The following is a 16,251-nucleotide window of genomic DNA, read 5'->3' on the forward strand; positions in this document are numbered from 1 at the left end:
CTAGTAACAAATCTCCAACTAAACTATATATCTAATATTTGATTTGAATCGATGATGGTCATGATCGAGTGGTAACAAATAAAAGGAATTCACTAACACTTAATTACAAGAAAAAAAAGAGTATGAGACTGACACACTAAAATGTAACCTGATTTTATTTTATTTTATTTTTGGAAGTCTTTCTAATTGAAGACAAGATTTTATTGCATGTCCTTTCTACAGCAATGAATTCATTAATTAGTTGAACCGAGAGCTTTTCTTACCCTTGCTGACATGCAAAATGCAAAATGCAAAATGCAAAATGCAAAATGCAAAGTTCCATATATACTTGGGGATTGTGGGTCATATATTGTGCTTTCTTCCCGTCACTCAATAAGTCTAGCGTTATTATAATTATTTTTCTAAACAATTTAAATCATGTTCACACTTTTTGTATCTATGGCTGCATGAGGCACAGTGGCGCCCATGAGAGAAGTGGAAAAGGTTTCAAAAGCATGATTAACAGCAATATATAACGGCTAGAAATTTGATCAAGAAGAAACTTCTCTGATCTTATTATGCAAGTATATTTAAATTAACACTTCATGTATGGGAAGACAATTTTTAGATAAGTTGTTAACAATTTACATGGCTAAAAATGTTGATTTGAATGCATATATAATAGGTTACATTTTTTTGATACATACTATACAAATCCACAATGTCCAACGACAAAAAAAAAAAAGAAAAAAGAGGAGATCATAAATAAATTAAAAAAGAATAAAAAGCTTATTTGATGATATCTGATTGAACACCAACTGGTTGGGCTGAGGACAATTTCATATTCAAAGGTTAAAGGTAAAGGTAAGTACAGCACAACAGAAGCACCACGTTAACGTTAATTATGATTACTGCATTCATTCAATTTACGGTTATATGAATGATGGTAATAACTAATTAATACAATGTAGCAATTAATTCATTCATTTTTTTCATTATGGTGGCAATTTTTAGTGGAATGCATAATGTTGTTTCCTTATTTGTTCACTACAGAATCTGCGGAAGCACTATGGCACGTTCCTATACTCTCCTTCTATCACTGTCGTCATTGTATTCTAACAAGGGGTACAAATTTTGAAGACCACGTTTAAAGTGATTCTCGGGCCCCTTTGTGATATGTTATATATCTTCAAATTTAGCAACGTACACACAAGATCAGGGTTAGTCATTCTTAATAACCTGCATTCATTTTCATAGAACCAACAAACATTTCTATTAAAGAAAATTTGAAAGAGTTAATTTTTAACAATAAAGAATTAATTAACTTTTTTTTTATACTTTATGCCATTTTAAAATTATTATCTAATATTAATTTTTTTTCAATTAAGTATTTAAAAAAAATTCAATTTCATTTTACTATTTGTCGTTAGTCACATAAATGATGACATGATAAACGGAGTGTCGCATCATCACACTTAATCACCAACACGTCATTACCATGCCATCACTTTCAATGACATGGCAACGACTACAAAACGACCTGTAATTGATTGAGTGTGATGACGTGATACTACATCTACCATGTCATTACTTAATGGAATAGAATTAACAACGGTTAATAAGTTGAAACATAAAATTTTTTAAGGTAGGTATTTTACAAAAAATGAATTTTTAGGTAGTAATTTGAAAATGACCTATTCTTTAGATATAAAAATCTTATTTAAACCATATATAATTAGTTTTTTGCGGTCTATGATCAATGTATACATGTAGCATGTTATGTATTTTCTCACTTTTTTTTCACTATCCTGACTCAAAATATATATCTCACCATTTAATTCTCTTTTAGCTTTGTCTATATTATTAAATGTACGCATCTTAACTCTTTAATTTCACCTTTAATATTATCTTATTATTCTAGTTCAATTGATTAAACATGATAAATTGATAGGTGAGTTATTGTAAATTTCAAATAATATTTTTTTATTCCTACCAATAAAAAATATCTTATTAATTTAATGCATTTCTTATTTGAATGAGAAATTATCTTTAAAAAAATAAATAAGATAAAATTTATTAAGTCTATATAAAAGTAAATTACATATATGTTCATCAAGTTGTTTTAATTAATTTTTAATTTTTTGACAAGTTTACAAATATTTGATCAAATAAAAGTGTTTGAGAAACATTTTTTTCTTATTGACTTATAAGATTTACTTTTAAACATAACTTAAATTTATGATTACCATTTTTATTTTTATTTTCAATAAAATAATAAAATTGATCATTTATCTGAAATTAAATTATTTATTTTGACAAAACTCCTCCTTATCATTTGTTAACTAAAAAATTATTTTTCTGATTGATTTAATTAAGTTTTTCATACCTAAAAAATAGACTATTTTTATATTATTATCTAAAAATTCATTTTGTCAAATAACTACCACTACTATAAAAAAGTGTTTTCTACATTGGTGAAATGACCACGGTTCCCTAGGAATCGTTTTAGTATATTAGGCGGTGACAATTTTATAAATATGAGATTTTTCAACAAAGACGATTTTAAAGAAAATATCATTCAACGACGGTTTCACGAAGACTGTCTTAAAATGATTGTTATTAGAAGTAAGTGCCCTTTGGTACTCATGGCGCCCATTTGGTACTATGAAATATATATTTCTTTCTTCACTCTTTCAAACACAAATCAAATTCCTAACCTAACTCTCCTTTCATTGTCTTCATTCTCTCAATGCCAATGGAAACTCCAAGCTCCCACTCTCTCTTCGCCCACATCACCTCCAGAGAACTCTTCCGAGGTATTACACTTGTCTTTCTTAAACTGCACATCATTCATTTTCTTTCGTCGTTTCGTAGTTCGAAGATGACATCGTATGGACGAATTCGTCTTCGGCTTCATTCTCTTGGCTTCACCTGCTAGCGAGAAAGAGAATAGGATGAGTCTTATGGCGTCTTCTGGGACTCCCGCTATCTTCACCATATTGCATATTTCAATATAAGTGGCTAGGTGAACATAGGGGTCTTCGTTTGGTAGGCCATGGAAGAGGTTGTCTTGGATGAGCTGAATCAGGGAATGTGGATATGAAATATTGGCCGCTTGAACATCTGGCCGAGCAATACTAGTGAAGAACTGAGGTGTGGAAGAACTGGAATAGTCTTCAAGGGTCACCCTCAGTGGTTTGTCTTCTGCCATGGTAGTTGCCTCAAAGGTAGGCAACATTGGCTTCTCTAAGTTGGTTGGGAATGAAGAAGATGATTCAAAGGATAGAATCCTTCTGTCACCTTGGTCAACTGACTCTTCTTGTTGCTCCCTTCTTTTTCTAGTTGTGTTGTTTCTTCTACAGGTTGCTTCAATCTCCAAATTCAGTGGAGCTAAGTCCTCCGTTGGAGTTTTACCTCGCATACAAGAAGCAAGCTACTATAGAGCAGTTAACCAGGACAAATGATTAAATTAACAAAGAGAAATATGTATATACAAAAAGAAAAATGAACAAATAAAGAATAGTTGCTTCCAAACTGAAATATGCACAACTAAGTACAAAAAGCAAAAATCCTCGACAACGACACCAAAAACTTATTAACTAAATGGCAAGTGCACCAATTCGTCGAAGTAGTATTTTAAAACGGTAAGACCGAGTATCGTTTCCACATGGATTTTGTTTATACTTGACTAGTGCGTATTTAATTTGTGTGCAATTAATGAATGAATTGGGAAAATGCCAAGTAAATCATTTTGGTTGCAAATTAAATGATGGTGTGACTCTAGACTAAAACTGAGTAAAGGGAACAAACACTGAGCTTGATGATGAAAGGCAAATGCATGATTTGATTATGTTAGGGGCTCCTTACCGAAACCTCTCTTGATGTAATTAGGGTGATTTTTTTCTATTTAATACTATCTTAGTTATCACCTACACCTGTGTAATTACTCTAACCATGATTTCTCACACTAGAGAGCCTAATTCTCCTAGTTTCTTTCTTAATCCCTCAAGAACTAAACTAAGCGAACTGCATGATTAATAGAGATGTACACCTCAACTAAATTACTTCACACTATCCCTAGTAATGAAACATTTTAGATGTTCTTCCAAGTTCTAAGGATTAACCACATTTCCTAATGCTTAAACCCTAACATAACGTATAAATGGATGATCAAACCAAATACATGGAAATAAACACAAGAAGAAACAATGAAACTGACAATAATATTAAATAGATAGTAAGAGTTTTTACATCAAGAGAGTTTGGTGAAAAACTTTCCAACAATGGAGTGTTTAGCCCTCCATGGTCATGAAGGGCTCAAATATACAAAAGGTGTAAAAGATGAAGGGATAGGGAATGAAGGTGAAGTGGGGAAAGAAAGTGGGCTCTCAATGATTGTCCTTCTTCTAACTCAAGTTTTAGGGCTTCTTCTTATCTTTGAACGAACTTCCTTCCTTCTTTCCCTTTTTTTCCTGCTTAAAAACCTTATTGAGTTTGAAATCCTGCGACTATGCGTTGAGCGCTAGTAAGTGGTTGGGCATTAAGCGAACCTTGTGTGCTAAGCGCCCTCTCGCTTAACTGCAGGTTCTCTAAGGTACTTCTTCGCAATGAGCGGACACTCTCTCGCTAAGCGAGCTTGACGCACTGAGCGTGAACTATCAGGCTTCAACTTCTCTCTCTATCCCTTGCCTGTATATCTACAAAATAAAATCATCAAACAATATGAATTAGTAGTTTAAGGCACTTACTGCATAAAAATTCAGAAGATGTCGAAATTCTAATGATTCACACAAAAAGAAGCAATAAAAATGAAAAGATATTGTTAATTCTTATATGTTTTAATTACATAATCTACTTATGCACATCAATTATCAATTTGTTTGTGATTTACTATGATTTTGATGGCAGATCGCAATTAAAATCTCGAATTCTTTCTTATTTATTTATTTTTCTCTCTCACAGACTTCAAAATTTGGACACATTCTTGTGGTGTCCGACGAGGATGGTTACGTCACCTTGTTTGATACTCGCCGTAACTTCCCTGTTACTGCAAACTTTGAAGAAAATTCTGGTTTCTTTGCCTTTTTCTTTGTTTATCATGAAATAAACATAATGGAGATAACAAAGTTTTACGGTTTCTTATGTGAAAATTTGCTCTCTTCTTTACACCATTCAATCTATTTAGATTTTTCTACAACATGTCTCCGAAGGTGGGAAGTCAATTTAAAGTTTATATGGAAGATTGGTCTTTTGGATTCATATATAAAAGAAAGTCAAATTGGTACGCAAAAATAAGTGTGCTTCTAAAGATCAACATGATTTTCTTGTTTGATGACAAATTAGCCAAATTTGTTCTAATTTTATCTCTCTATTTGCATTACCACCTGTTATATGATAATCAAGGGATGTAGAAACGGAGAGGATTACTGAATGAATTGAGGAAAAGACTGTTATTTGAAACCTAGGATCGAATCATGTGTTTCCAAGAATACGGTGTTGATGGAATAGAATAATTATGATCAAAATATTGTTACTGCAGTTGATTTTTATGTTACTAGTAAAAGGATTAAGAGCAAAATGGCTCGAAAACCCAAGAAATATGATGTTTGTGCTCCAAATTTAAATAATCCGTGCTAGAGTTCAAAATTAACAATAAAAATTATATATTTTATGGGTATGGTTTGAACTTCGCTTGCCAAGAGCTCGCTAAGGCAAGAAGTTATATAAATTATTAAGCTCAAGAATTTTGGTTAAAATTTCAAACTATCCAGTTCAATCTTGACAATTGAACATTATTGCAGTTGGAACTAGGGGCACTGATCTGAAAATTCTGCATAACTTATAGAGGAGCCAAGATGTAGCTTTAGGCAGAGAGGTGAAACTTTGCTCACAAAAAATGAAAGGGAAAAAAAAGACAAAGGCACTTAATAATTCCACTGGCTTGGGTGTGGCTATCCCAACTCTTGTATGAACGGTGTTCATCCTCTCTATATGAAAAAAATGTGCACACAAATATGTTCAGAGTTCAGACAGCTCAGTGCAACATTAGCTTTAAGTCTTTGATCATTTTAGTTATTACCTGTTTTCAAGTCCTCAAAGGAAGCCTAAATTTGTTATATAGTTTCTACCATTTCTTGTACAGTTCATGATTATAAATTTCACTTAAACAGAAACTGTTGATTGAAGTTGGATTTTTCAAAACCAGAAAGGCCAATTATATTGTCATAAAATATATTCATGTCATGTCATTTGTCATTGGCTCAATGTTTAGCTCTCTTGATTGCTGCATATGCTCTAATTTTTCATGTTTCACCTCAATTCTTGTAAAAATCAATATAAATGATAAAAATCTTGATTTGGATGGAGTGTATACATGTTGAATCTGTCTGCTCATGTATTTTTGTAGGTAGCTAGTAGCTTATGCTAATTATGTGATATTTTTTAGTAAAAACAAGGAAATTTGATGCCTGTTGGATTAAGGTATATATTTGATTACTGTGGAAATTTTTCTTTTTCTGTTTGGTACTATTAGAGTTTATATAAATATCTATTGATTCTTTTTTTTTTCTTGTCTAAGTTGATAACTGAATATTGATTCTTGTTCACATCACGATATCCATTCTATATTAATGTTATGAGTTTCAGAATGAGTATAAGCAGCTTAAGATCTTTTTGGATAAACAGCTCAAGTTTTGGTACTTATGTATATATAAGTTATTTTTATAAGCATTTTACAAAAAATCAGGTTAAATTGTTTCATATAAGTTATTAGTTGTTTTCATAATTTATCTCTAGAGCTTATTGAAATCAGCTAAAAGTACCTTATGACTAATAGCATAAGTTATTTTCATAAGCTTTCCCAAACAATTAGACAAGTGCTTATGTTTTTTATTAACTTTTCATGTTATATCTTAATACAATATTATTTTTAAAGATATTTAAAAAAAGCTTAAGTAAGATTATAGTCTTCAAATTTTTAGTCATTTGGATTTTAATTTTATAATTATTTAAGAGTTTAATTTTTATTGGTCTTTTTAGTGTTAAAAAATTATATTATTAACCAATACAAAACAATGCTAATTAAATTTTAAAATAATTATTATAAAAGTTAACAAATATATTATACATGATTATTTATGATTAAATAATAATATAAAATACATAATTTTTATTTTAAAAGTTAACAAACTTATCATACATATCATTAAAAATAATAAACTTATCATACATATCAATTTTTATATTTCCCATTTTTTAATATCAGTTTTATATTTTTCATTTTTTTTAAAATTTGATTCTAATCATAAAGTTTTGCATCCTATTATAAAGGTTTTCATAAAGGTTTGTAATCTTTAAATTAAGATTGTGATAAATTATTTGAACTTTGCTAAATGTTAATTTTGTGGCTCTTGAACTTTCTTTGTTGTAATTATACCTTTAATCTCTTAGGTGCTGGGGACTTTTATCACTGAAGGGGATAAGGGAATGGCTCTCTGTGATGAACTGTTGTCAACAAAGGAGTCTGCCCAAATGTATGCAAAACACTTGGCAGCTTGCTGTTAATTTTAGCTTTGACGGGTGGCTAGTAATCAATTTTTCTTTTTCTGTTTGGTACTATTAGAGTTTATATAAATATCTGTTTCAAGAAGGATTTTGCACCAAAAATTATATATCGTGTTTGAGTTGCCTTTTCTTGTCTTGGAAATTAAAACAAGAGCCCTTATTTGCGATTGTTCATAATTTTGAACCTCAAGAAAAACCTTTAAAAAAATCAAGAAAAAAAGCATGAATATTGGATTTGTCATATACATATACTGCCGGTGGAAAGAGCCAATTACTATTAGCTAAGCTTCTCCTATAATATTAAGTTATGTTAAGGTATAGTTGGCTACTGGGTTCTTGACATGCTTTGTGATAGGAATTTTAGCATTTAGGCATATTGATAGCAATATCAGACCCATCCCTCCAGCGCCAGGCACCATTGAACCAACAACTTGTAGACCCACACGTGCCACTAACAAACCGAAGTATCTAGAAGACTATGCATGAGCACAGGGACCCATTTTGAAGATATTCTGTTAGTTGTGTCGCTGCTTAGGGGACAGACGTAGAATTATATACTCTTTCTGTTGTATTAGAATATTATATTTGAATATTATATAGCTTTTGTAATCCCTATAAAAGGGATATTCATGCAGGAAATAAAGCAGTGCATTACTTCTTCCCTTAGCTTTCTTCTATTTTATCCTTACGTAGTCAGTAGCTAGCATTTTGGTCCGACCTACCTCTTCCGGCCACCATGCCCGAACACACCACACGACAAACCACCCTCGAACGTCTCGAGGAAGCCGTAGCACGGTTAACCCTAGCTTAGGCCACCCTCACCCAGAACCACGCAGCCCTCGCTCAATCCCAATCCTCCATAACCACGAAATGGACACTATGCTGGAACATCTAGCAACGCTTACCGTCCACTCTTCCTCGCAACCACCACCTCCTCCCCACCCTTCACCCACACCTTACAACCCCAAACCTCACATGAAGTTGGACGTACCACGTTTCGATGGCCAGGATCCAATTGGTTAGATCTTCAAAATTTGCTAGTTCTTCGATTACCAAGGCCTCCCCAATCACGAGCATATCACGATGGCTTCGTTTTATATGGACGGACCCGCACATTCGTGGTACCAATGGATGACTCGTAATGGGTTCATCTCGTCTTGGTCGGCGCTGTTACAAGCCTTGGAGTCCCGTTTTGCCCCAACGTTTTACGACGACCCGCAGGGTACCCTCTTCAAGCTCCAACAGCGGGGGTCCGTGAACGAGTACCTCACCGAATTCGAACGGCTAGCAAATCGTATCATCGGTCTCGCTCCTCCGGCATTGCTCAACTGCTTCATTTCTGGTCTTCATCCAGAACTACGTCGGGAAGTACAGGCGTTTCAACCCCACTCTCTCCTTCAAGCTGTTGCTCTAGCCAAGCTCCAAGAGGAGAAACTCCATGACCGGCACCGCTACGTCTGACCTCCAGCTCCAGTCGCCATTCCTGCACCTTCCTTCCCACCACCACCAACTAACCCCCGTCCTCCTGTCAAACGACTATCCCCAAAGGAACTGGCCACACACCGCGACAAAGGACTGTGTTATCACTGCGACGACAAGTGGGTTGTCGGTCACTGGTGTCGTCCCCGCCTCCATCTTCTCATCGCTAATGATGAGACCGACAACCCGGACACCTCGGTCCCACCTTCCTCGTCACCTGTGGGTGAACACCTTACTCCTGACGATCCACCCGATGTCTCCCACATCAGCCTCAATGCACTGTCAGGTATGCCGACGCCGGAAACATTCCGCATATATGGCACCACAGACTACGCCTCTCTGACCATGCGTTTCACTTATTTGGGCCAGCCCAGCACACTGAATGCTGATGTTCCTCTTTGCCCGAGCCCCGCTTCGACCCAACAACTAAAGCGGATCGCCCAGACCCACGGTATCGCGGCTTTATACCAACTAACCCACACCCCCAACCCGAACCAACATTACCCACTGGACACCTCCCCAACTATAACTCACCCCCACCCTGACCTAACCCAGCTTCTTCTCTGTTATAAGCCACTCTTCCAGGACCCACAACAACTTCCACTCCCCACTATATCTCCCACCGCATCCACCTTCTCCCAAACACCAACCCTGTGAATGTTAGACCATATCGATACCCATTCTCACAGAAGAATGAGCTCGAACGTCAGGTAGCCATCATGTTGCAATCCGACATGATCTGCCATAGCCACAACCCTTTCTCCTCGTCGGTGCTGCTTGTCAAAAAAAAGGACGGCAGCTGGCGTTGTTGTGTTGATTATAGAGTCCTGAATGTCGTAACTGTCAAAGACCATTTTCCCATGCCAAGGATAGACGGGTTACTAGACGAAATCGGTGACGCTTCCTGGTTTTCAAAGCTGGATCTCCGGCAAGGCTTCCACCAGATTCGTATGCATGAGGACAATATACCAAAAATTGCTTTCCGCACACATCAGGGTCATTATGAGTTCACGGTGATGCCTTTCGGGTTGTTTAATGCCCCCTCTACTTTCCAGGCCACCATGAATAATCTTCTCTGGCCGTTCTTGCGGCAGATTGCGGCTGTCTTCTTTGACGATATACTCGTCTATAGTCCCACCTGAAGCACTCACCTGGAGCACTTGGAACAGGTATTCTCCACCCTTATGTCTGGTTCTTTCTTCTTACGCCGCTCCAAGCGCATCTTTGCAGAGCAACGTCTGAACTATCTCGGGCACATCATCTCCCCACAAGGGGTGGCACCACCCAAACAAGATCCAGGCCTTGACTGCATGGCCAATACCCGCCACTATGTCTGATCTTCGCAACTTCTTGGGTCTTACAATTTTATCAAAAATTCATCAAGAATTACGCTACCATTGTCGCCCCCTTAATGGCACTGTTATGCAAGGATAAGTTTGTTTGGAGCCCAGCAGCACAAGCCACATTCGAGCAACTGAAAATTATGATGACTCAGGCTCCTGTTCTCACCACACCTGATTTTTCAGTGCCTTTCACCTTGGAGACGGATGCTTCCGGCACCTCCATAGGAGCCGTTTTGCTTCAGCAGTCCCGTCCAATTGCATTTTTTAGCAAACAACTATGCCCGCGGCTACAGAAGGCTTCAACTTACGTCCGCGAACTCCATGCGATAACCACAACCGTGCGCAAGTGGCGTCACTACCTGTTAGGGCACCACTTTGTCATCATGACAGATCATCGTAGTCTGAAAGAGATTATGACTCAAGTCATACAAACTCCAGAGCAGCAAATCTACCTTTCTAAGCTACTTGGATTCGACTACACAATCCAGTATAAGCCTGGACCATCTAATGTCGTCGCGGACGCTTTGTCCAGAATTTCGGCACCCACTTCTTCCCTCCTGATCATATCCATCCCGCACAACCTTTTCCTGGACCAATTGAAGCAAACACTGACGCACGATGAAGCTTACCAAACTCTCCTGCACTAAGTCACCACTTGCCCTGAGGACCACCCTGGTTTTACTTGCAACTCACACTTACTTTTCTTCCATAACAAAATCTGGTTACCCGCCAGTCGCGATCTCACCAAGGTACTCATGGATGAGTTTCACCAAACACCTATGGGCGGGCATATGGGAGTCACAAAAACACTCCATCGTATCCAACAATATTTTTCATGGCCACATATGTGTGCCGATATCCGCCGTTATGTTGCCCAATGCACAACATGCCAATAGATTAAATATGAAACTCGCAAACCCGCCGACCTCCTCCAGCCACTACCGATACCTTTGTCCCTCTAGGTAGACCTATCCATGGACTTCCTAATTGGCCTTCCACCTTCACACGGGTACACTGCAATCATGGTGGTTGTTGATCGCTTTTCAAAAGGCACTCACTTTGCTCCTTTACCCACACACTATACGGCCCACAAGGTTGCCCTCTTATTTTTCGACTTGGTCTGCAAAATCCATGGCTTCCCACGCAGTATTGTATCAGATCGTGATGCTGTTTTCCTCAGTGCATTCTGGTGAGAATTATCCCGGGTCAGTGGCACCAAGCTCCACTTCAGTACGGCGTACCATCCACAGTCCGATGGTCAAGCGGAGGCCATTAATAGGGTGTTGGAACAATATTTGAGAGCTTTTGTTCATGATCAACCCCGACACTGGTTCAAGTACTTATCCCTAGCTGAGTGGTCATATAATTCCTCCGTTCACAGTGGCACAGGTTTATCCCCGTTCAAAGTATGTTTGGCAAACCTCCCCTGACATTTCCCTTTTATGCGGCAGGAGACTCCCCAGTGGAGGCAGTAGACACGTTGCTCACCTCGCGGCACAACATTCATCTCACACTACAATGTTGTTTACAAAAATACCAGACCCTCATGAAACGTATGGCTGATAACCATCGCAGGGATCTTACATTTGACGTAGGTGATTGGGTATACGTCAAGTTATGCCCTTATCGACAGACTTCACTCCAACACACTTATTCTAAGTTGTCCAAGCGGTTCTATGGTCCTTTCTGCATTCTGGAGCGCATCGGTGCAGTTGCTTATCGCCTCCAGTTGCCCACCACCTCTAAGATACACGATGTTTTCCTCATTTCCTTGCTTAAACCTCACCATGGGACGGACCCGACAGATAGCCAGGCACTCCCCCCTTCTAGCTGGGATAACCACCCTGTCATTCATCCCTTGCACATCCTGGATTGGAAGCTTGATGATAGTGTTGCTCCTCCCATCCAATTCGTCTTGGTCCAATGGCACAGTTCGCCTCCTGAAGATGCCACATGGGAACACTGGAGTGAGTTACAAGCTGCTTACGACCTTAAGGACAAGGTCGGTTTTCAGGGGGAGGAAATTGATAGCAATATCGGAACCATCCCTCCAGGGCCAGGCACCATTGAACCAGCAACTTGCAGACCCACACGTGCCACTAACAAACTGAAGTATCTAGAAGACTATGCATGAGCACAGGGACCCATTTTGAAGATATTCTGTTAATTGTGTCGCTGCTTAGGGGACATGTGTAGAATTATATACTCTTTATGTTATATCAGAATATTTTATTTGAATATTATATAGCTTTTGTAATCCCTATAAAAGGGATATTCATGCAGGAAATAAAGCAGCGCATTACTTCTTCCCTTAGCTTTCTTCTATTTTATCCTTACGTAGTCAGTAGCTAGCACATATTCAAATGAGGTGAAGTGCGAACAACGAATTAATGATTGAAGCTGGTGCAACAAAGGGAATAGAGGAAACAATCTGGGGTGGGAGTTCAGTGGGCAGAGTAGCACTGTTCTCAGCCGAAGGAGAGAAGAAAAGGCTGGTTTCGAAGGAGAGAAGAAAGGGCTGGTTTCAAACCTTTTGTAGGCGTGAGTAGCAAAAAAAAAAAAACACATCTGAAAGAGAGATAATCATTTAGGTAATTGATTACTGGTCATAGATAATCAAATATTCGAGGTAACCTAACATTAGTTGATGAGTAATCTATTACATAGAGATTACTACAGTTATATAGCCCAAACGGAATCTATTACAAAGTTTTCAATTTTCAAGAAAATTTTCCAACATAATTTTGACACCAAAGTCAAACATAATAATGCTAGGAAGTCCTACATCGCCGGCGTCAGTTCTCGAGATGTAGTTTATATATCTATTGGGTAACTTCACTTTATGTCAATTGATTTTATGATGAAATTTAACATGGTATCGGAGCCTATAGCTTATCTTGGTTCTCGCCTATTCTATTAGGCTCTCTTGTTCGTGTAGGCATTTTGGCAAACATCTCTGGTGGGGTGTGTTAGGAAGTCCCACATCTCTTGCCTCAATTCTCCAGCTGCAGCTTATATAATATGTTGTGCAACTTCACTTAATGTCAATTGGTTTTAAGATGGAATCTAACAAATCGTGCCAAAGCCATCATTAATTTAATAGATATAATTAAAATCACTTAAGACTTGATAAACCCTAGGACCCTCAATGTTTATTGATAAAAAGGTAATAAAAATTGCATCCAAATGAAAATTCTTACCTAGGAGTTGAATCATCAAAGTATAAGAATTTGCAAATGTGGATGCGCTCTATGGAGAGTCTTCATCATCTATAGGAACAGCTTGAGTAGCATGATATTTAGTGCTATGGAGTTGAATATCTTCTTTACTAGCTGTAATATTGATGTAACCTGGTCCTGTTATGATCATAAAGGAACTAATTTATTTTCTTAGTATGTTGCTGAGCTTGAGCCTTAAATTTTTAGAGAAATCCTAACAATTCAATCTGGTGTGTGTGTGTTTTTATTCCAATTTGAGGCAATTTGAAAAGAGAATCAAACAACTTTATGTTGCATTTAGGTGCATTGGACTGATATTGGTCTTGTAAAGAAAATCTCATCTTTTCTCTCATTTCATTGTTTTCTCTTTGTTTACCTTTCATAGGTTCTTCCCAGATGGGTTGTATACCATGAACTAGTACTCACAACCAAGGAGTATATGAGACAGGTATTCCTAACTGTTAACCAATTCAAATGTTTCACGACTTCTTTCAATGGATGTTTCAGTAGCTGAAATCGCATACACAAATTGCAGGTGACGGAGTTGAAGCCAGAGTGGTTGGTGGAGATAGCCCCCCACTATTACCAGCTTAAGGATGTTGAAGACTGTATGATCTTTCTTTCTATCTCTTCATCTTTATATTGCCATTATATTTTTGCAAGGAGTCAACAACATTTCCCTTTGAGCTTTACAGATAATTGACCTTTTAATCAAGTTTTTTAATTAATATAGATCATAAAGAATCAGGTTGTAGATTGCAGCAAACAAAGGTTCTTGTCATTAGTTTGTGAAGTATAATCCCTCATTTTTTAATATGGCCCATTCTAGTTTATAGGATGACATGCTGTTAATTTATTTTTCGGCCGTTTATTGTAACTATTGTAGTATCTCCCTTTTTATTTAACACTTAATAATATATAAGAGATTAATAGGAGAATATTACAAGAGAATATAATGTTGCTCTTTTCATTTAACTTGTGTAACTTAATGGATAGTTAATTAGATAATTTGTTACATATCCCTTGTTTTATATAATTAGACTGCTTGCAAAGATATACTACTGACTGTTGGCAAGAATTATTGTTATGCCATGAGTTAATTCATTGAACATTTAAATAAATTCAAATTTAACCTATAAGTGCCAAAAAAAGGTAATTGTAATAGTGAGCTAGGGGAGATATTTTGGACAATCAGCGTATAGCATAGTAATCAATTTTGAATTTGTTGATTGTTATAACAAAAATAATTTGTTGCTTTATGCCATATGCCATAAACTTTTATTCTCGTTAGATATTGAGTTGTTGAATCAAATCTTGTGGCAGCATATTCGAAGAAAATGCCTCGTGGAGCAGGACTTGCATCGTAGGACAGATTGTTGACATCTTTACATATGCTTTGGGAGGAGAAAGTACTTTTATCAAGTCATTTTGGGGGATAAAAAAGTGTCACTCTTAAACATGGGAGACGTATTGTAAATATTTTTTGGCCCTAATTTATAATATAGCATGCATATTATATCTTGTTGAAATTAGCTTAGACTGTAGTTACCTTCACTTTCTATAGTAGCTCTCCCTTGGTGAGTGGTGATTTCGTTTACACAAATTTTGTCATCTAAGTCCCAATTTCATTGGGAGACGTATTGTAAATATTTTTTCGCCGTAATTTATACTATAGCATGCATATTATATCTTGTTGAAATTAGGTTAGACTGTAGTTACCCTCACTTGCTATAGTAGCTCTCCCTCGGTGAGTGGTGATTTCGTTTACACAAATTTTGTCATCTAAGTTTCAGTTTCATTTTTTTGTAACAAGTGCCATCTATAATTCAATTTGTTAGTATTCAGAGGCATGTATTTATTTCTGATGATTGTACAGATTTCATTTGATCTGGTAAATGTCTTTTCAATATTGTTTCCTATCATTTTAATTTTATATATAACGCGTGACTTGTTCTGCCAATGTTGTACTTCAGATTTTATTTTTCCTTATTGTTAATGCTCCACTTTATAATGTAGTTTTAAAATCTGATTTAGCTGCATAGATTCATCCTTGACAAGAGGCAGAATGTCTTACGCACTGAAACATCCGTCATTTAGCTTAGTTCGTTTGGTCAATCAACAACTGAAAAATTTTTATTTTTGCTTGATTACTTATTTAGTCCAAGAATTTAGATTTTTTATTTTAGTCCTTAAAATTTAAAAATATTTTTTTTATTTTCTGAATTTTGACATTATTTTTTTTACTTCTAACAATAAATTAATAAATTGATACTTTATTAATAAATTAATAAGTGATTAAAAAAATTAATTTGAGTTAAAAATTGTCAAATTATTAATTTATTATGTTAGAGACTAAAAAAATAATTTGCAAAAATCATAAAAAATGATGTTAAATTTTAGGAATTAAAAGTAATACACCTTTCAAATCTAGAGACTAAAACAATAATTAAGCATTGTTGAAAACTAATTTTGATATTAAACACTAATTTTTATACTTATTTTAAAAGTTCTTGAAATTAATTTGACAAAAAAATGGATTGATTTTCTATATTAAATCATAATGGTAATTTATTTTGAAGGCAAAATTGTATTTAGGTCTCCTTAGTTATTTTCAATTTTGATTTTGGTCTCCTTAGTTATTTTTAATTTCGATTTTGGTCTCTCTAGTT

The 16,251-nt window shown here is 36.1% G+C and overlaps 1 long non-coding RNA gene across 1 annotated transcript; it reads left to right on the top strand.

Annotated features, from left to right (window-relative positions):
* The first annotated feature begins 13,959 nt into the window (after nucleotides 1-13,959).
* LOC106795924 (uncharacterized) lies at nucleotides 13,960-15,353 on the top strand. Its single transcript, XR_001384545.3, has 3 exons — nucleotides 13,960-14,030; nucleotides 14,118-14,190; nucleotides 14,906-15,353. It is a non-coding gene; the product is annotated as an uncharacterized lncRNA (long non-coding RNA).
* The last annotated feature ends 898 nt before the right edge of the window (nucleotides 15,354-16,251 follow it).

This window comes from Glycine max, chromosome 14 (genome assembly GCF_000004515.6).
Source record: "Glycine max cultivar Williams 82 chromosome 14, Glycine_max_v4.0, whole genome shotgun sequence".
NCBI classification, from domain to species: domain Eukaryota; kingdom Viridiplantae; phylum Streptophyta; class Magnoliopsida; order Fabales; family Fabaceae; genus Glycine; species Glycine max.